Here is a 23,202-nt window from a genome sequence, read left to right on the forward strand (position 1 = left end):
CTTCCAGCGGAAACGTTGGCTGACGTCCATCCAGACCTTTTTTTTTGTTCGTCTCTGGCGTTAACGCGTTTCTATTGATTGGGTCGCAACAAAAGGATCAAAACCCGACGTGAATACAATTTTGGCACGGTTAGGACCCGATCAGCAAAAGAACAAATTTGACAGTGAAGGAGCGACGGGGACCAGAAGAACGGGACGACAAAGGAAACATCATGACAGGGAGTCATATGCTCAAGATTCTTCTTTTTGGCAAGGAAAGAGCGAGTCCATCCCAATGAGCACAGAGAAGACTCATTTAATGCCAGATGGTGCACATTCACATTGTGCCAGTGTTGAGTATGTGGCAATGTTAATGGTTTTCAACTGGAGAACGATGCTTAACTCTGGCAAGGTTGGTTGTCAGACAGGACATGTGATAGAAGATGTGATGGGATGAATTCTATGGCACAAAGTATCCTGTTCTCCTTACTGTCTAATCCAGTGAAGATAAAGCACTCAAACTGTCTCTCTGGCAGCAGTTAGACATGACTGAGAATGCCTTTAATTGCATGGATGTGAATTAAATAGCTGAACATCTTGTTCTTCAAAACCGCCATGGCTGCTGTTGCGGTTGATCAGCATCTCGCCATGCCAACTGGTTTAGCTTTTGTAAACCACAATGTGAATGCAGCATGACTCCTCATCTCTCTCTCTCTCTTCTTTCTCTTCTTCTAAATTCTCTCTATTCCTGTCTCCTCACCACTGTGGGTTTTCCTCTGCAGCCACACATCTCTGCTGGTCTGTCTCTGACACACACACACACACACACACACACTATCCCACACACAATGAGAGCCTGATTAATAAGTGTGTCCCTCCCTTGTTTCCGGAAAGTGTCAGAACAGGGAAGGCCATTTGAAAGGCACTTCAACCCAAATTATGTAGATTTTAAAACAGCTTTGGACACACAAGGCAGCGGGAGGCGGGGAGGGGCGAGGGGGGATGAGGGGTCGGACTCTGTTTGTGAATATTCATGAATAGACACTTAAAAAATATCCTCTGATGGGTCACCACAGGGGGGAGAACCAGCCAATCAACTTCTTTTGAGACACCATCGGCCACTGACTTCAAGTCAGTCAAGTCGGTCTGTGTCTCTGGCACGAGTGTTGAAACAGGGCTGCCAAAGCCTTTCAGAAAATATGACACTTACATAACGACGAGGATCTACCTGTCTGTCACACACAAAGGTTCACAAAGGACACGTGATCATAAACTACCTCTGTCACACGCAACAAAAATTGATACTCACTCCTGACTTTCTCAAGCCTGGCGGCCTCATGGGCTGGTCACACCAGCGTTTAAAGGGTACAGTTTTTAAACTTGTTCTGTTAGCAGCTTGCTCTCAGTTAGCAGTTAGCTCAGAGAGCTCTTGTGACTGACGGGCGCCAGCTCGTTCCCCGCTGGCCAGCGAGTTGGCTGTCAACTCACCAGCAACAGCAGCTTACCAACCAGCCCTGCAAGTCGCCCTTACCTCACCAGGCGTCTACGATTTCCCCAATACAGAAAAACTGGAAAAATGCAGAAAATTGTGGATGCATGTTAACTGAGCATTTTGAGGGGCTTCTTTCTCAATTGCGACACAGCAGTAAGTGCAGAGCCCAACGTGAGATGTGAGGCAACAGTGGTCATGAACAGGTTTCTCAGCACGAGGCCAAGCTGCGCCCCTTCACCTCTTTGGTGCAACAACAGACGAAAACCAGGGTCACTGTATGTCCAAAGTCAAACATCAGTGAATATAAAGTGGGTAATTACATGTAGCAGCATTTAATTTCTAATTCTCTCTAATGCTCTCTATTGGCCCACTCACGTTCCTAGTTTTCTCCCCACATCAAGGTCAGCGCCATAAAGACAAACACACACACATACACACACACACAAAAGGGGAAGAGGGAGGGAGAGCGAGCGAAAGGCTCTTCACAACAATGTGTGTCGTGGGCTGAATACAGAGCACAGCACAAAACAAAAGCATGAGCGACAGCCAGCTGGCTTGGCACCACTTGGCACGGGACAAGCCTGCTTGTCCTTGGTATGACAATGAAACACACACATACACATGCAGAGGTAAAGACACACAGATGTACACACACACACACACACTTTTTTCCCCTCTCTTCTCAGGTATGTATAAAGAAAAGTGTAGCTCTAGAGAGGCTAGACACTGAAAACAAGTTCTGTTCATGAGATCCCAGTGAAAAGAGGCAGTGCCAGGCTACACCACAGAAACACAACAGGATCCTCTTTTCATCTTGGAGACTAGAGTGGGAAAAGAAACACAGAGGAACTTGAACGAGACTCAGCTGGCGGCTGAGGAGCGAGCTGGACGAATATTTGGGACAGGCTTTTACCTCAAGTGCAGTGCCGGGTAGTAAGTGTTTACGGGCTCAGAAAACTAACGCGAACTTGCGAGTCAAGGCCGGACAAGTTCTAGCTTAATGAAGGATGAACGCCACTCAATAATGCAAACACTTTCTATTATCGCAATCCATCTCCTGACAAATCCTTGTCTCATGTGCTCCCTGTGAAAATGGATTTACTAATGAGTGTGTAACTATGAGGACCCACGTCACTTTCACTTGCTATTATCATTTCTTACAGCTTCCTGACTCCGGGCTGTGTGTCAGCGTTCAGGGTTCAGTGTGGTCTCAGTAACTCCACCGTGGCCACGTGCACACTGTGCAGTCAGTCCGTAACAGTATCTTTATTTTGAAATGCAGGCTGCATATATTGTGACAGTATGGCAGTCCCCGGGAAAGGATCAGTGAGACACGGTTGCCGCGGCTTAATCAGCACACTGTACATGTACAATGTTTGTTTTACATATTTCCTGGAACTGCCACCCACTGAGAAGCAGATAAAGCACTATCAAAGACATTGTTCCTAAACAAAAGAACATTGTTGTGTGATCAGCTGCTGATTAAAACTGTTGACCACACAGCTCACAAGCCAATCACCAGCGAGGAGCCACGGACAATCAGTGCTACTGCAGACTCTCAGCAGTGGTACCAGCTGCATTTTGTGCAGTTGCAGATGTTTATGGCTTGGTGTGGAAGAGCACACAGACCAGTGCAAACACCACTGATCTCTAGTCTAAATCTCTGTGAAGGAAGCAGTAAGTGATGCTAGAAATAAGACCAAAACCACTATCAGGTGTTAAGTATTACACAACCAAGTTTGGCTGAGTGTTCAGAAACAGTTTGATTAAGAGGCTTTACCTGCAGCATCTGTGGTCATCCATCACAGAAAACACAAACAAACATCTCAGCAAACAAACACCAGATTTGCAGGTATACTGATGTGTTTACTGGAAAAAACTGGCCTCAATCATCAGACTTACAGATGTCCAGTCCGGGGACTGATAAGGGATGGTAGGGAGGTAGCATCTGTATGCTATCAATTGGCTTTGTTAGCATCCTCTCAATAGAAAAATCACCTCTAAGCATGGAGTGCTAAGCAAAAAGCATTAATTAGCCCCTAAAATATTCGTCCTCCTTCACTCTAAATGTGCTAAAGAATGAGCTGGAGGGAGTTTGACCGTATTTCTCAGACCAGGACCAACCTCTCAGAGTGTAAATGCAGTCATCTCAGACAGGACAGCGTGGCTGTAAAGAACACACAGCCTGCCACGTTTTTTTTTTTTTTTTTTTTTACTAGGCTCTAAATACTGTTATTATCTATACGGCTTACGGAGCAGTAGTCATTGCATGGTTTACAGTAAGCAAACAGCTTAACGCTTGTCCCAAAGCCTCAGACGTCAGTCAATGTACATATCCCATAATCAACAGCCAGCATGCTTGGTGTGCATGAGTTCGAACAATGGTCAGAGCAGTGACACATTAACCAAAGTGTTGCTAAATCTATGCATAAGCAGTCACTGTCTATTCAAGGTTTCACCCTAGTTCGTGTTAAGTTATTTTCTTGTTTTTGCAGCAACCAGCATCTGTAATGAATATGAGTCACTTTGAGGGGGATTGGGCAAGCCTGGCCATACACTACCCACCATTGTCAAACATTGTCTATACCTTAAGGCTAAATGTAGCTGCGTGAATCCCCGATGCCCCACCTCTAATTCTTAGCTGTTGAGACATTACTGCCAGCAGGAGAAAAAAGACATGACTAATGGCCAAAGTTAAATCTTCACATCCAGTTACAACGTGTCAGTTCAAAAGCATGCAGTGCGGCTTAGCGATGCTGCAATACGGCTGACAGTAAAACCTTTTGAAGGATTTGATAGGACGGGCGCTGGCGTCAGGGAAACGGGAGTGCCTTTGGTTTACTTACTCCTCTGCAGGTTGAGGACGTGTTAAATGTGTGGGAAGGGATGAAATGAGACCACAGTGTGGACATAAAGTGAGTACAGAAGGAGAGAAGGCTGGTCTGAAAAAGAAAGAGGAGGTACAAAAAGAGAGAGCAAGTGAGGAAGAAAGAAAGAGAGCGAGGGCCTCCTTACTCAGCAGGAGCTGTCTGCCAAAGCAGGAGTCAGGCAAGGGGCGAGTGTGTGTGTGTGTGTGTGTATGCGCAACGTAGGAGAAATAGTGGCCACGTGCCAAATACAATGACCCGCAAAGCTGGCAGGGCACCGGGTGGTTGAGAGCGAGAGTGTGTGTGTGTGTGTGTGTGTGTGTGTGTGTGTGCGCGTAGGAATGTGTGTATGTATGCATTCCTGGGACGCATGCTGCCGGTTTCTCCACAGTAACAGTGAGAGGAGGCAATAGACTCTGTCTCAGCAGAGGGAGGGTGAGAGGGAGGAGGAGGAGGAGGAGGGCGAGTAAGAAGGGGAGGAGGCGCTGCTGTAAAAGAGGAGCGATGGAGAGCGAGCCGAAGATCAAAACGGGAGACAGAGCAGCGCTGTAACGACCTGCTCTTACACAGCATTTCTGAAAAGGTGCTGAGACATTAGGATTAGTTTCATTGATAACTCAGTTTTTTTTAGCGCCGCTGCTGTATGTCTGTAGTTTGTGTGAAAGCAGCTTCAGCCTCCAGTCATCCATTCATTTTCTACAACTGCTTCCCATATGAATGATCATGGGACAACAACATTATGGCATCAATATCAGACCAACCCTAGGAAGGAATTCACTACGATGCCTTTAAATTGGTACTTGCAATGCATTTGGGTGATAAAGTTAGGTTGTGGAAGGAGCCGTTGCTGTAAATTTCCAGTCAAATGCTTTCTTTTGAGAATAGCCGTTGGTGACTTGATTATTCTCAACACAATGCATCTCGGGAGTCATAATTAACTTCTCTTCTCGTGTTTTTATGCAAAGACTTTGACACTTTTGTTACTAAAGAAACACGTATGTTCTTACGCAGTTGCTCATCTTTGTACTGATGATTTAACCACGAGAGTTTCCGTCCAACCGTCAACCACTTTGCAACTCTATTTTCAGCGAGCACCATGCGCTGAAATGTGAATACTGAAAGTAATTACATGACGTACATTGTTTAATGTTGTTACAGGAACCTGTTACTGGAAGCTCAAGCTTAATGATACATAACTACCAAACAACGCTGATATCAAGATGTAAGCCCAGATTTCAGATGTTCTGGCCTAGTTCCTGGCCGTAAAGACCACATTACAAAGACTGATTTCTGAGCTACTTGACTGTTCTAGTAAAACGAAATCAACTATGATACATCATATCCACGAGAAGTAAATTAATTTCTGCATCTAAAATATCATCTATCCACAAAATATCTTTACAGTATCAACAGTAATCAATATTAAGGAGAGTATTTGGTCAAAAACACTGATATTGGGCTTTGTCAACACGGCCCTGCTGGAAGCCAGTCGACAATAGAGAGAAGTGGATGATTGGACACAAACCAGAAGGAGGATGAGAGCTTGAGAATGTGGCGTGTGTGTGTGTTTCTATGTGTGTGTGTGTTGCTGATTTTCTTAGTTGGAAGAAGCACTGGTCCCATCTGGCAAGGACACAAACACACACCCACACAATCACAGTCACACACTCACACACACGCGCACACACAGCCATTGTCTGCAGGAGGGAAGAGGGTTAAAGGGTCCCCCTCCCTCCCTGCTGACTCCTGGATGCTTGGAGCACTAATCCTGTTATCTCTGTCCCAATAAGAAATGAATTAATGAATAGAGCTTGGAAAGACAGTGCAGAGTGCTCGGCGACAGCCCTGCATGGCGGCCAGCGAGCTCACAGGCACTGCCTGCTCTCGCCTAAATTAGCAGAAAACACTGGGAGGATTCTCGAAATATACACTTTCCTCTCCTCATTTCAAAAGGAAATAAGGCCGTGGAAATGCTGGGACTTTTAAAAACTGAAAAATGCAACACTTTATTTTAAAGTGACAAACTAGAAACGCCATAATAGGTCTCCCCGGGTAACGGCCTAAACGAAGTGCTAGATGTTATGTATGTATGGTGATGCGTCGGATAAATCTGTGATAAGACCTACTTTCCCTCAGGGGCCATTAAAGTTTCAGACTCCCAGTGGAAATTATGGTAGAAGAGAGCAAGGACTTCTTTATATGGATTCTGTGCATTTCATCAGAGTTTTATCATTTTATTGAAAATAAGACAGCTGGATCGAGGGACTGGCTACTTTACTCAGATTAACTGATTGACAGGCCTAATGCAACCTGTGTCGGCTTCTGCTTAGGTTGTGTTTTGACCAACACTAGCACAGTGGGGAAAAAAAAAACTCCTTAACAGATTCAGTGAGATTGCAGCGGTGTTATCGTAGTCACAGTAAGAAAATACAGTGTCATCCGCAAAAGGTTGATGCAGACTCAACTGCTGCCATACTACAGTGCAAAGTCATTAAGCAATAAAATACATGGAAGCGCAAGTACCAGGCAGACTGCCTCTTAGCACATGACTTGTAGCATTGTGCTACGTGCGCAACTATTGCCACCACAATTTTTATTGTTATTAAGTCCTTCCTCTGTGCATTTCAAACCAGAGTGGTGTCGCTGTGTCTGAAAACCCTTCAAACTGGTATTCCTGCTACATATTTTCTTTACTCACCAGTACTTTGTGGCAACACACACCAACACTATGGGCCTTTTGTTGGTACCGTCATTTAAAGACTGTATGAGACCCCCACACATTTAGACAGATACACTTAAAAGCAACATAACTGAAAACTAAACTGCACACAGTTCTACACACACGCTAATAGACTGACACACACATATATACCAAAGTATTCTAGTGATGAACCAAGAGGTGCAAACATCTTTCCTTTCAGGCCTGTCAACTGTTAACTAAGAAGACTCAGACACGCATTGACTGGCCAGGCTTCAGTGAGTGTTTGTGCATGGCTGTTTTCACCACAACACTCCAGACCTTCTCTTGCCCCTGTCTGAATGAAAATACCTTTCCTTTGACACAAAACCAGTCAGGTCTCACTTTAAACCCACAGGGAACAAACGTCCGATCAGTGCCGAGAATACATTCTCAGGGTTGTTTGTTTGTGTGTGTGTGTGTGTGTGTGTGTGCATGGGTGCAAACCTAGCCCTGTTCGCAGCTCAAATATCTTATGTCGTATTTTTTATAGCAAAAAGCCCATTGACTGTGTTTCTATGATAGGAAGTCAGTGCAGTGATCATTAGCTAGGAATGAAATACCATACAATGATGGACCAGCAAGAAGTAGCACAAAGAGAAGCTCTAAGTTTTCAAGCTCGGGGGTGAGGCAGGTTCATGGAGTGTGTGGTGTGTGGAGGAGTGACAGATTCAGACACTGAGATCTTCTAGTGTCCTAAACACTCCCTCTCTTTGCTTTGAGCTCAATAGAAATGTCACAGCAACCCATCCACGCACGCACACACACACACACATACACACACATACACACACACTATTTATGACAAAAGAAGAGTTCCTTTCAGTGCGAGGACCTGAGGGAGAAGAGACAGACGAATGGGGGAACTCCCCCTTAAGTTAGCAGACAGCCATGACACAATGCTGCAGGGAGCAGAGAGAGACAGACGGGACTACAAAGACAGAAAGAAGCCAAAAGGAAGAAAGAAAATATTCATGACTATTACATGTAGTTTAGCAATCTGGGTGACTTTTATTTAGATGCAATTTTGCAAAGTTTTTTTTAAATGTATACATTAACCAGATTTTCAGTATTTGCATCAAGTGCATGGAAATGTATTAAACTTATAGTTTCTTTAGTAGAGCACTTTTGTTTTTTCCCCCCCAAGAAGAGTTCACAAAAAGCATGAACGATCAAATATACAAGTAATCAGACTCAAAATAAATTAGACCAGTGTTTTAAGTTGGAGTTCTTCTAGACTCAGATCCTCACACAAGATGATGTCAGCCTTTGGTCTTCAACCTGAGTGTTCAGGAGGGCTGCACCTCCGGATTTCAAAAGATTTTACATCACATGCGAGATTCAATCTCTGGATCTTGTTGCCATGGGAAATAGAGCTTCTCATAATAATAAATTAACAGGTTTTCAGTGAGTGCCAGCAGCGTTTAGAGCCGGTCCTGGCAAGCCTGGCCTTCCTTGGCTTTTGGAAAAATGACTCTTTCTTGGCTTTGTGGTATTTGATATCAAAAGCATTCTTCAGCTTTCTGCTTACCACTCATCTACCGTTACGTGCAGTCTACTGAGCCGGCTGAATCGGTCACCTGGCAACACACTAAAACTAGAGCCCGGTTTCACCTCGGAGATTCAATACAGCGAGTCAAACTACCAAAGGTTCTCCTAACTGCCATGCATAGCAACCCCATTACAAATACCACAGCGGGTTGCTTTTGCTTTTATTTGTTGATTCACACAATTCTTCAGGCAACAGTAAAACCTCAGCTCTGAGGGAGACGAGCTGGACACTGCAAGAGGCAAAGCTAAAGGGGTTTGACTGGAATTAGCTTAGGTTGAATAGGAAGGTGGAGAGAAGGAGGAGAAAAAGAAAAGAAAAGAGCAGGAACTGGATAATTGAGGAGGGTCTGATCATAGTCTTTTGGTTTTCCCACCATGAAACACACACACACAGTGGCCCCAGGCCTCGGTAACCACTGGCTTCCAACTGAAATGGTCTTTGTAAGTTAAAAGGTGTGCCTGGCTCGGCTATAGACCCCTGCAACAAAAGCAGTGGTTAAATAGCATGGCAACCCCCCTAGGGATGTAGGCCAGGGTCAGTAAGTGTATGCGTGTGTGTGTGTGTGCGTGTAGTTAAATACTGCATGTGTAATGTGTATGGGAACAGTATCGGGACTGTATTAAAGCCACAGGGCGGTGTGTGTTGGTGAGTGCACGTTGTGTGCTGCATGTACGAGCTGATATCTGGATTGTGTGGCAGCCACAGGGGGAGCAGCGAATAGTCATGAATGTGAGCAGGCATCTGTTACTGTGGGGCCTCTGCTGCTTTCTGTCTCATGACCCTAAAAGCAAGGGAACGCCTGCTCGCTGCACCCAGAACAGCCACTGCTCACGGTAATGGATCCTGTAATAAATGATGAACCAAACTGTATACATCTATTCAAAATGATTGCAAATTTGGGTGCAAAGTTATTGTTTGTCACGTGCATTTTCTTTTTAATGCCCACACTGCATTAAAGCTGCACTAAATGGTATCTTTATATTAACAATGGATCAAATGACTATGAGTAATGTGAAAGAGGCCGCTGGCAGTGTTGAACCCAGGGAGTATTAGAGAGAACCCAACTGTAAAGCTCTGCAGCTGCACAGAGAGCTTTTCTTAAGCGTTCTTCAACTCACCGTTTTGGTTTTCTGGCCCACGACTTTCACTGTCTTGGTTCAGCCTCAGTGCCGAAGCTCAAACGGCCCCATATTCAAAGACCAAAACAGCTGGATTCAAATTCAATTTAGCAACTTCTTTCACCAAAAGCCCATCAGCTGCAGAGCAGCCAGGTCGGGTCAGTGAAACACAATCTGCACAGCCCCCGGGAGACGCTCCAACTGCAAAAAGGCTTGTGCTGAAAACAGACTGCAATCAGCTGCTGGATGCACGCAGCTTCTCCAGTAAGCTCCGTCATCACATTCAGCCTGATGGAACACGCTCTCCAACACACACTTTATTATCCCTGTGATGAGTTTCACTGATTAAAAATGATTCACCGCCTCACCTGAACTTATTCCATATCAAATCTTAAATCATAAGAAGCAAAGAGTGGCCAAAATGTTGACAGCTGAAGTGATGCCTCCTTTCTCGCCAATTCACACCATCAAATTCATCACCGCCGTCCTGGGGAAGCTACATTCCTGCCGGCTCTTTTAAGTCAGACTCGGGAATCGATGGACAGGAGAAGGAGAGGAGGGAAGGAGAGGGGACAGCACAGAGGACAAAGAGGCCAAGTCAAGGTTAAGTAGCGGCTCTGATGCTCACGACAAGAGAGCGAGGAGACAGAGACTCCAATCAGAGAGAATTGTCCTGACAAACCTTCTTCAATCACACAGCCATCCCCCCCCCCGCCGCTACATCTCTTTGCTTTCCTCTCATCCTTCCTCTTCTCCACCCGACCACTCTCAATGAAGAGATGAAAGATGATTAAAGGTAATAGCCGTGAATATGCCTGTTAGCGACTTTTTTTCATTGCAAAAGTGGGAAAGGCGGAGGCGAGGAGAGGCAAAAGTGAACATGGTGAAGAGTATTGACCGTTTCTTGTTGCATAACGTGGCCCTGAAATCAGCCCATTTGTTACCTCATCATCGGTACATACAGTAATGAATATGAATGCTGTGACACCAGCAGGAGCAAACTGGCCCCTTTGTAATGATGGCTGACATTGTTCTCATTGGACAGCTTCACAAACGCCAGGAAGCACAAACAGCAGAACCAGATTAGAGCAATGCTGCAAAATGCACATTAAGGAATGAAATGGGTAAAAAGTTGTGCAGCACATTCACCTTTGACAAATTCAACCAACCAATCGGATGAAAGGATGGTCGAGTCGTCCACCAATCGGCAGTCTGCTGGGAATCTGCAGATGCCTCCAGAGAAGAGGAAGAGGAAAAACTTGAAAATATGAAAGTGCTTTTTGGTGTTAGAAGCAGATGAGATAAGATACCATTTAATTGCTTCTTTCATAAGCGCAGCTTTAATCCTATTGTTACAGCAATGCTGTTTCATCCCACTGATAACTCACAACACTTTGAACGCTGATTTACACACGCATACACACACACACAATATATATATATATATACACACACATACACACACACATTCTGTTTCTGCTGCCATGGCAGAAAAAGTGCTTAGCGTGCCACATGCTCCCTTTTTTGAGGCAAAATTTAACTAGGTGAAAATTAGACTTTAAAATCAAAAAAGAATGGAACATACATGGTGTGTGTGTGTGTGTGTGTGTGTGTGTGTGTGTGTGTGTGTGTGTGTGTGTGTGTGTGTTTGAGACAGGAACAGAGAGTTAAAGAGGGGGAAGGCAAAGGGGAGGACAATTTCAGATGGGATGCTGGATCTTTTTCTGCATTCAACACCATTTCCATCAAGGTCAAGACAAAGTGAAGCCAGACACAAACAAGTCAAAGAAAATGAGCATAAAGAAAAGACAACTGTAACTTAACAGCCTTCCCTTCCAGTGCATGCAACACAACAAACAATATGCATAACAACTGATTTCTGCAATCAAATCAGCATTCTATGTCAAGCATTTCTGAACACACTTAACACACACACACACACTGCCTGCACGCCCCCAGAGACAAATCCACCAATGGACAACACACACACACACACACACACACTACAATGGTCCTATGGTGTAAAGCACCTAATCCTATTATAGCATGACAACTACTGGAAACCCTGTTTTCACTGATATATGCCCACGCTTGGACACACACACTCACACAGACACACACACAGTCACACACACACACACACACACACACGGTGAATCAGACAGCAAAGGAACAGGAAATAATTCACAGCCTTAAAGTGGACATTTAGTAACCTATTATGTGCTTGCAGTGATGGACAGCTTACTGGCCTCATCTGAACTGACAGTTTAAGTGGTTTGGGTTCAAGCGTCTTGAGGCCATCTTACAAAGGTAATGTTTCAAACAGCTGCATTAGCAGGAGGGTTTTTACCAGGATCCATTTGTTCATTATATATCTGTAGAAATGTATTTACAGCTGTACACAGCTCTGATTTTGTCTCTGTACTAATGTGTCTGCTCAGTCTACAGTAGAGTGCAGGGACTGATGTTCGGCAAGGGGCTCTGTCAATTAAGTTCAATGAAGAACTCCTGTGCTCTCAACAATAATACACGAGTGCAATTGTGGGTCAGTTCACCTACTTTTTCTAAAATCCTAATTTTAGAAAAGATGTTGTCTTGTTATTGCTGCTTTGGAACAGTTGGAATTATTTTTTGGCGCCATGTGTTTGTGACAATTTTGTTTTAGTTTTCCTCGTAGGTATCTGCAGAGTCATTTCATATTTGGCTCATATCGCATTTTCTGCTCTGACTGATACTGTGTGATTTTAAATTGCATTATTTTTTTATTGTTGTTTGTTTTTATGTGGAGCCCAGGAAGGCTAACGACCCCTTTGTGGAAGCTAATGGGGATCCAAATAATGAACAAATAATTTTAAATTGTAAAACTCCAGTACTTTTTATGAAAGACCTCATGTTTCATGAGTTAAGCTGAACATTTGTGTTTGGAACTCTTAAGCTGTCACTCTGACCAGCAGCTGGATAACATGACTGTCCACTAAAGTATATCTTTCTATGAGTAATTTATTCCCCATAACAACACATGTCAAAATAGGTCAAATTCCAATAGATGTACAACCCCCAACAACAAAAAAAAAGAAATACTAGTCATGTTCCCATTGCTCTCCGAACTGGTAAGTGCAACTTCATAAACTATTCAGGCCCAGGCCGAAGTTTCGTGATCTGCCTTCCCTGATAGGAGGTAGAAGCCAGTGAAGTCATTATTTAAAGCTGTTTGCAGGCAGGTCAGAGGACATGCTGCAGTATTTCCACTGCTCTGCAGACGTCTGTGATCAAACTCTGCTTTTCCCAATCAGCAGTTAACAGTGCTCACATTGCTACAAGCACTGCCCACACTTAGCTAAACTGCTTGTCAATGGGTGTGTTCACAAGTTCAGTAAACTTTACTCAACTTTAATACAACTTGCACTTTACTGTCTTTGCGCTAGTTTTCTGGTTTATTTCTTATGTATCTGTTCTTACTGTAGTAGCGACTGAGCACAGTGTTGTTCCCCTGAAAAAAACAGGAAAACGACAACAAATTCTTCCGTGAACCCGTTTTACAAATAATCCTTTTGCATTATGCTCTTGACCAGTTCATCTCCACTGCAATTTATCTCAGGACAACTGTTGGACAAAGCACATTCCTCCTCAGCTGATCGTCACTTAACTAAGCAATCAACACCTGACGTGCCCACTTACTTTTTCTAATTTCACGCATAATAGGGCCTTCAAAACAGAATGCAGTGGATGTCAGGCTTATATCTACTGGAACGTTGAACAAAAAAAAAGTGTGTCTGTCTCCTCCATCTTTGTTTGGGTGCGAAGAGGGAAAAGGGGTGAGGAGGGTGTGTGAACAGACGGGTGAGAAAAGGGCATGGAGACACTTTAAGAGGAGGAGGGCAACATTTGTGTGTGTGTGTGTGTGTGTGTGTGTGTGTGTGTGTGTGTGTGTGGGCATGAGCGTAAAAAGGGTGAGAGGTCTCGACCAGACTGATCCTCACGGCTGTTGACCACATTAATCATGTTGCATAGAGAGACCCTGTGTGTGTGTGTGTGTGTGTGTGGTGGGAGCTTGTCCTGTCCTCTTCTTGTCTTGTGTCCCCTTGTGTGTGTGTGTGTGTGTGTGTGTGTGTGTGTGTGTGTGTGTGTGTGTGTGTGTGTGTTGCTGCACTTGACTGCTTCTATCAATTCAATTTCATTCCTCCCTCTGCTCCCTTCTTTTCTCAGGGCATTCCCCTCCCCCTCCATAGAGCTCAGTAGTCTCTCGCCCTCTCTCCCTCTCCCTGTGTGTGATGGACTGCTGAGAGCCTAATGAGGTCCCTCCCTCCCCTTTGGCTTTTTTTGTGACTGCTGAGTGTGAGTGTGTGTGAGTGTGTGTGTGTGTGTGTGTGTATGTGTGTGTGTGTGTGTGTGTGTTAAGGGGGAAGGGAGAGCCAGAGGTGACAGGTTGGTTATGTACTTCTACATTTGCCTTTCAGCTCCTATCTTCCTCCTTCCTCTCCCTCCCTCCTTCCTTCACACCCTCTTCCCCCTCTCTTCTGTCCCTGTCCCTCTCCCCCCACCTTCCTGTCTTTTCCCACCCATCCCATCCCTGCCTCTGCCCTTTTTCATCCTCGCCTCCTGTCCTCCTCCTCCTCTCTCTGCAGTCAGTCTCACCATTCATTTGTCGGTGAGGCTGTGGCCTAATGGGCCATAGCAGGCCTTCCACTAAAGAAACCCACACAGAGTGCTGTTATTAGCAGGCAGGGAGATAAAGCAGAGAGGCAGACGGGCGGACCGGCAGAAAAAGAAGGAAGGAAACTGTGGAAAATTCAGCAGAATATTGTACAGAAGAGACAAGATAAAAGGAGTGGAGAGGGAGAAAAAGGCAAACTGGGGTCATTCACATTAACGCAGCATTCAATTAACAAGACCTGAAACAAGGACATATCTGTCCTGCTTGATCATTGAGAAAGAGGCCATCAACACGGCAACACCACCTCTTACACATCAGATACGTCACAGTCACAGTGGGGGAAAGGCCAGACACAAAAACATCTCTGAATTGTCATACAGGAGTTGATACTCTGTGTTTCTGTCATGTTTTTAGGTGGTTTGATTTGAATGTAATTCTTCCCATATTTCAAAGCTTTGTGGAACATTTGCAGTTGTATCTAAACATAGCTACAGAGATAGATGTGGTGAAATGGGACTGACTCCTGGCACAAACGAAAATGGAAGCAGTTTAGACTTTTTAGGACCTTTGGGGGGTTAAAGAGTGGTGTGCTGGTCACATTTCATATTCAAACAGCAAACTCACTCCGAATAATTCAGCCACACAGGAGGCCCTGGCCCATTTGCTAATGCACACTGACAGTGTGAATCACCATAATAGGGGACTTGGTCTCTAAGTGATATAATTATTCGGAGTTTTAGCATTAAGTGCCTTCCTTTAAAACCTTACCCACACACACATTTGGGGAGGGGGAGAAAGAGAGAAACGAAATGCACAAGATGACCAGGGGGAGACAAACCTTAACAATCAGAAAAGATCAAATCACTTGAAGAGGTCGCCGCTGATGAATCACATATTAACTGTTAAAATATGGCGGACAGAAAATGTTTTCATCTGAAGGGAACGTGACAGAGATATGAAGAGAGAGAGCACATCTGCGAGCCATGATGATAATAATAAGACGCACACATGCAAAAAGAAGAAAAAAAAAAGACATGCATCATGGTTGTTGACTCCAATTTCCTCAGATCAAAGCGTGCAAATGTATGGAAATAGTTTCTAATCCAACTATAATGCATGTCTCACACACAATGGACTCCTATGGGCCCTCGTCTGTCTTGTTGGCAGTAATAGCACTGTTGTTGAGAGGGGCTCTTAGTGCTGCTGAGATTGGAAAAGCACATAGGATACAGGCACTCGCTGCAATACACAACTGTGTGTGTATTCAAAAGAGGAGTGATGACTATCAGTGCCTGATATCTGTGATCTACGACTGGCCGTTTCAAGTGGAGATGGGCAACACAATAAAGCGCCAAACTCGCTGCATTCAAAGGAAAGATGGAACGCATCAGCACTGAGACCATGAAACGACCAGGACTGGCTAACACAAAGGGGGGCATTACGGGGAAAGTGCTGTGGTGCTGTGTCCTGAATGCTACAGAAGTGGAGTTCAAAAAATATAATCACATTACTTTTAAGGTTCTTTAAAGCACTTGCTTTCCATTTTGTTGCCATACAATTATTATGCATTGTATTGATGCTGTGTGTGTCTGTAATGTGTACACGGCCGCAGTATCCCCAAAACTGGCTCCATCAGCCACACAGATCTAACCCAGAAACCCACGGCAGATGATCACGTACAGCGCCAAAGGTCAAATCTGATCTATCTGGCTGAGAAGATCCCAGATCTTTTCAGTGTTATGGTTTGGTCTCTGCATCTGCTCTTTTAGCATATAAAGAAAGAAATATCATACACACCCACAGGTTGACATTTTGCTGTCTTACCAAAAGTTTGATGAGAAGACTGACACCACTCTCAGTCAGTAGCTGGTTAGCTTAGCATTAAGACTGGAAACAGCTAAGATGGCTCTGTCCACGGTTTTAAAAAAATGCACCTACCAGCACCTACAAATGTCTCTTATCAACATGTTGTATCTTGTTCATAAAATTTAGAGTTGCTGGTAAGCCGGCTTTGTGCAGAGCCATGTTTCCAGTCTTTATGCTAGGCTAAGCTAACTGGCTGCTGACCTTATGCTATTTTGATGTACACTCGTGAAAGCGGCATCAATCTTCTAATCTAACATGAGCAGAACTATTTGAATACAAAGTCATGTTTAACAAAGAGACAAATGATGTTGGATTTAGGGAATTAATCTTTTGTACTGATACAGTATCACTGATTTAACAGTATTGGGATCTGTGGTCCGATTAGACCGTTCGGACGTGTTGTTTGTTGGTTGGCATCATGTGCTGCTGTTCATTTCTGTCTGAAAAGCTGCAAACGTACTCCTCGGGTCACACCGCCATATGTCAAATCTTGAACTCCCCCTTTAAGCTTTCAGGGCTCCTTCAAAATTGCCTGCAGCTAATAAAAAAAGGGCATAGAAGACACACACCTCGAATAGAGGTTCTGCTTGAATAAGTTCTATCCAACCATCAAGTAATCAATAGCAGCACAGAGATGAACAGAGTAATGCTGCTTTCCCCCTCACAAAGTTAAAGAAAGGAGGAAGGAAAATAGGCCTGGGGTCGATGAAGTGAAGACAGGTTTGAAGTTTTAATCTGGAGTAAAAGTATTCAATAGGCGAGAGTGCTGAGGCCGCAGCTTCTTCAAGTTCAAGACAACTTCTTCATTTTTTTCACATGACTAGTGAAGGGTCCAAAAAAAAAAAAAAAAAAGACACAGGAAGGATCACAGCCGCTACAAATAGGTCTACCCCCATGAGATTTACCTTGTTGTTTTTTATTAACAATGCTACCTGTCACTTCTTTCCTCCCCCACTTAAATCATCCAGGATTTCCCCTCCTGCCGTGTTCCGTGCCACAGGCACCGCTTTACTTTTTATGGAAATGCCTCACTTAATCATGTGGGATGAGTTATGAGCTTATGTTTCATGAAAAAAAAAAAAAATCAAAGAATTCTGGTGCATATGAAGTTAACAACCTCATCATGGACACAGTCTGATTTGGGTCTGTTTTGAATTTTAAACACCCCCTTCTCCTCCATGTCTGTCTATTCCTCTCCTTTCTCCCAGACATTTGTTAGGCAATTACAACCAAACGAGGACATAATAGTCCAATCTGCAACTCTCAGCCTTCTCTTTCAAGTCCAGCCTCTCCCTGGGACATGGACAGGGGCCAAATGTGTACGACAACCATGGTAAAAAAAAAAACACACACACAGAAAGCCAATAAAAGACAGGTGTGGAACAGCGCAATAACGGAATACGACAGTCTGTCGGCTTCAAAAGCTAAAAGGACAAGGCCACCATTGATCTTGGCTGATAATTGCACACCCACTCCACAAGGTAAAAGCACTAAAGGTGGAGGAAAACACACAGACTAACGCACAGGATGGAGAGGTATGAAAACAGGACAGAGGTAGTAAAAAATGTGTTTGCTGTGTTTTTTTTAACCTCATCACAGGTGGAGATACACACAACCTCCATCCACACACACGCTGTACGGTTACACAACTGTAAGAAAAGGGCTGTTGTTGAGGGACGGAGCTGAGCAAACAGTACCAAAGGCAAAGAATGCCATTTTTGCCTGCTACTGAAAACAAGTCTGGAGTGGAAATGGCATCGCTGGAAATCGCAGCAAAAATGTGGCTGAAACACCTGAGGCCAGGTTTAAACAAAGAGCACACGAAGCGAACACGCACAGAAGAAACGGAAGCAAAGCTGGAAATACTGAAGGGTGCAGCAGGACGGGAGATTTGGTTCACTGGAAAGAAGTGGGTGGTATGAGGGTAATACTTCCATTTTAGAGGTTCTTGGCTTTGAAATAATAATCCGGGTAGTTTTCCATTCATTTATTGTTGTTTTTCATACTTGTAGTGGCTTCAGTGACACAGTTTGCTGCACAGACTGGAAAGCTCCTGAGGCAAACTGTGATTTGTGATATCGGGCTGTATAAATAAAAATGACTTGATTTAACAGTGCTGATAATATCGACCCGGCTAATGAAAGCTTTTCCATTTGCTCCTCTACGAGTGGCAGGAATGTCTGCTTTCCCTGGAGACATTTTCTCTTGCGAGGAAGTGTTGCTATTTAACTCAAAGGTTCACAGAGGAAGAGTTGCAGCCCGCTTGATACGAACTAGCTGTGAAATCGCCACGCTCAAAGGGGGTGGGGCCTGCCATCGCAGGGACGAGAGGGACCAGACGCAACAATTGATCAAATGGGGACAGAAGTGCACACTTTCGGACGAGCTTTCCGCCGAGGCATTCATGGTATAGCACTCAGCTGCACAAATGAAAAAGCTGTGGAAACAGTCGTGTGAAGAAAGAGAACCTGCCGCCTTTCTCACCTCCACAAAAAAAAAAGTGCCAGATGTCCCCAATCTGATTGCGAGGTCAGAGGGGTGTGGACAGGGAGGGTTTCAGACACTGCTCGACGATCCAGCGGGCTCTTTATCTGAAGCTAAGTGAAACTATTAGGCTTGCTGCACGTCTTCACATTATTGCGCACTCACAAACGTCCGCATTAATGCAACTGCAGCCGGCACGAGCCTTTTGAAATGTGAAACATTACGGCCTGTGGCCACGCTGACTGCATCCCACTCTTTGCTGATGACTGGTTTGTCTGTCTGTGGAACCCTCAAGCCAATCGCTCCCTCTTCCGAGGCCGTCAAAACACGCCAGCAACCATGAAGCTACTGTGTTAAAGACAAGAAGAGCGAGGACGCCGGGACAAGAAAACCACAGCACGAGTGCTGTGCAAAGTAAACAGCTTTTACTGCGTCCACTGACTTCAGAGCAGCCTTCCTGTGTGTCTGATGTGAATGTGTACGTCACTGCAGCCTGTGAGGATGAGAGGGCCGGAATCGACACACTAATGGTGAGCAACACGACTGAGACAAAAGAACAATCTGTGGATTAGCATTTTCCCATTCCATCGTGCTTTTCGTGTCTCAAATGTAACGTACAGATGGTCGCCTCGCTGTCTGGTGGAGGAAGCCCTCAAACAACAACCTCTGATTACTGAGTTTATATAATCAGCCCTTATGCGCTCTCACACATGGGGGTGTACAGGTGCCTCTCCCCTTTGATGAATACAACAACAGAGCATCTTCCTAATGGCCTCATCTTTCACGAGCCTCTCCGAGAGCTAATAAGAGTGCGGGGACGATTTGTTTTACCGATTTTCTCTTTTCGAGTGTGGCGGGCATGGAATTAATTACGCTGATTAAATATTGTCTGTCTGTGTTGTGTGCTGGGAAGGGCTGAAGACAGACTATGTGATTGAGTGCTGAGTGTGTGTGTGTGTGTGCGTGTGTGTGCGCTAAGTGGCTAAAGTTGTGGCTCAGAATGGGCTCTGCTGTGAATATACATGGATAAATAGATATACATGGACGAGCACTTAAGGAGAAAAAAAACAAGATGTGCTTTTGAAAATTAATGTTCAAGCATCCAGCATCAAGCTACAATTACTATGGCAGCGAAGGCTGAAGCACTTACAAGTTAAAAATTTATTTGTATGAAAGTGATGATGAGCATTTAAATAATAACAGCAGTTTTTTATAAGCACTTTTCTTAACATAATTACAAAGGGCTTTGCCTCAAAAACAACAAGACGCGAGAATTAAATTACACTGATATGCATAAACAGGATCACAGATGATAGAAAACGCCTAAGACATGCAAAACACAGCAAAGTAAAAGTAGGAAATTCATGTGAATAAGGAGCAAGATGCAAAATTTAAAGATGCAGTAACTAAACATTTTTTGTGACTGAAGTGTGACAAGCTGTAAACACAGCGCTGACATCTCACTTCACCAAGTCGATGGCTGACATGTCTGCGCACCTGACACACAACGTATGTATAATGTTCATGATCATTTCTTGCTTTCCACCAGCTCCTGAGGGAAATACCTGACATCTTAGCTGCCAAGTGCTCCACTGTGTTCACCGGCTACTTGCTAACTCTGTCTGTCTGCTGTTTGGTGTTGAGCAGCTGGTGTTCAGTGGGGTTTTAAGAGATTTTTAGCTGGAAAAGGCTGCTGGCTGAGGCGGGAAACAATGCTGATGAGAGCAGTTAGAGTAGTTAGCCAAAACTGTACAGCTGTGGACCACAAAACCAAAACAATGAGCTGAAGGACACAAACGACTTCTGAGCAGGTCTGCGGGGTTCACAGATAATTCTCTGAGTTAGTCACTTGGAGCCACAGCTTTTACATTACAAATATGATCCATGGTTAATGTAAAAATATTTGTAAGTGGAGCTATAAATTCTAAACGATACATTAGGTCAAATAATATGTAGCCTATAACATGAGCGCTGCAACTTACAATAAGTTTCATTATGAATAACACACCAATTATTGTACCAATTTATCAACTGACTGTTTAGTCTAGAAAATGCCAGAAACATATGAAAAATAGCCACTCCAAAGAAAATAGTTTATTTTTTTTTTTTTTTTGCAATTTTGCGTGATAAACGACTCAAAAGGTTGAATCAATTATCAGAATTGTTGCTGTCTAACTTCAAACCATTTGAAAGATCATCTATTGTTTATACAATAAAGCTAAAGAGCAACAGCCAGTTTGAATAAAAATGTCTGATATATTACTTAGGACATTAAATTACATTATTATGAGTGAACATTAAAATAAGACATGAAGTTTCCAGCCTACAGACGGGACCAAAGAGCTAACCCTCCAGCACATAGACATGCGTTCCCTCCACCTATATGCACGTATACACCATCAGCCAAGTGATACCGGGGTCTGACCCCTTAAGTTACTCATGGTTACCCACAAGAACATGAGCCAACATCCCTCAGGTGTGGAAACACCGTAAAGGCATGCACCCAGAGAGTCAAATCGACAGAGTCATGACTGAGTCTTTCCAGCTTCTCCCAGTCCCCCTGCCAAAACCACGAACACTTCCTCAACCGGCAGCAGCCCCACGCATGAACAGCGGAGGAGACGGAGAGGTGAAGAAAAAAAACTTTGAGATCCCAGCTCGGCTGACTAACAGCCTTTTACTAAGCCGGAGCCGACAGACAGAATACGATTGAAGTGCGAGTCATCCTTTACTGATGTAAGTTACAGAAACAGAGAGGGAGAGTGTGAGAAGAACACAAAGGAGCATGAAAAACAGACAGCAGACGTGGAGTTGCAGATAGCGAGGAGCAGAGAAATAAATTAGAAACGAAAACAGAAACTTAAAGACAGGATAGAGGCGGAGACACGGACGGAAAGATGAAAACTGAGCTGCGTCAGTGGACTCGGTCCTGAGAGTCGAGTCAGGAGGAAAGATGGGAGATGAGGCAAGCGAGGATGAACTCACCTCCTCCTTCTGTCTTTTATCACAACGCTCTTGAGCAACCAAAGAGTGGATTTACACCAGAGGTTCGCAAGCTTTTCCACAACAAGGAACCCCGCGGCCATTCTGCCAGGAAATTACATCTGAGGAAATACTGGCAAGACCAACCACCCACACCTCCCTCTACACACACACACACACACACATTCAGCAAACTGAAAACCATACGTGAACTGACTAAATACAGTGAGATCAAGTAAGAGCTGCATAGGCGCCCCGCTCTAAAAAAGACTGTGAGTGATGGAAACAAAAACAATCAGATGGAAATAGCTGCTTTTTTCACACACTTTAATGTGTGTGTGTGTTTAATGTCCCCACAGGCGATCCGACTCGCCCACATTAACCATCACTGATGCATTCTTCAAAATAAGTTATACGTGGCAGGTAGCACCGAGTACACACAGGTATTATGATTAATCACACAGAATATTTATCGGCAACAACTTTGCCACTTGTTTCATTTTCATATCAAAGCCAACAGTCAGTGCTTTCAGCCTCTTAAACTGGAAGATCTGCTGCTTTTCTCTGTTTTATCATTTATCATTGCAAACTGTTCTTTCTTCTTGTTTTTTAGGGGGGTGCAACTATTGGTTGGACAGACAATTCAAAGGTGTCACCTTTGGGAACTTCAAACTGCTTTTTTCCCCTCATTTTATAGACTTAACATGGGATCCAAAATGTGATGGACAATGAAATCATCATTAGTCACAGTCCTAGCAGACATTAAATGAAATGATCTGGTTGGGCTCTTCCCAGCACCAAACAAAAACAGATGCATGAGAAGTTTGCCTGAATAAAATCATCTACATGTGAAGAATTTCTGATTAAAATCCAAAGCCAGGTATGAAACTGACCAGACGTCTGATGTGCCAACTTTGCAACTTAACAGCTTTCAGTGCTGAGACACATTTCAGTCTGTACCAAAAAAAGTTCTGATGTTTCGATACCTAATTCAAGGACCAGTTTTAGGAGCTTTTCGACATTTCAAGAGCTTAAATATTGGGAGTTAAGAAGCCCCACAGTGTTTCCAGCCCCCTGACTGACTGTCCCATACAGTTTAATCCTGTTCAACTCCGCTGCCTCGCTTTGTCAGAGTCACCGGTGCTTCAAAAGGCGTCAGGGACCCATTACAGCTTTATGTAACGCTGCAGAGACGGGGACGTGCACACACATACACACACAGATCCCTCCCACCCCCCACACCCCCCACACCCCCTTTCTGTGAACAAGGGGTTTTTCTACAGCTGGGTAACAAAGCATGACCCAATAATCCCAAAGCTTGACTCAAAGCTTAAGAAACCCCCCTTCCCTCCCTCCTCTAATATCCCTTCCTCCCGCTCTCTGAGGACTTTATAAGGCTCTGGCAAGGGGGCTGCTGGGTGCATATGCGTGTGTGTGTTGGGGGGGGGGGTACAAACACAAGCACGCTTAG

At 44.3% G+C, this 23,202-nt stretch overlaps 1 protein-coding gene across 1 annotated transcript in view; it reads right to left on the reverse strand.

Moving 5' to 3' along the window:
* The window catches only part of zswim5 (zinc finger, SWIM-type containing 5), a 61,885-nt gene that overhangs the window by 34,279 nt on the left and 4,404 nt on the right, over window positions 1-23,202 (reverse strand). The window lies entirely within an intron of this gene.

Source organism: Chelmon rostratus, chromosome 12 (genome assembly GCF_017976325.1).
Source record: "Chelmon rostratus isolate fCheRos1 chromosome 12, fCheRos1.pri, whole genome shotgun sequence".
NCBI lineage: Eukaryota > Metazoa > Chordata > Actinopteri > Chaetodontiformes > Chaetodontidae > Chelmon > Chelmon rostratus.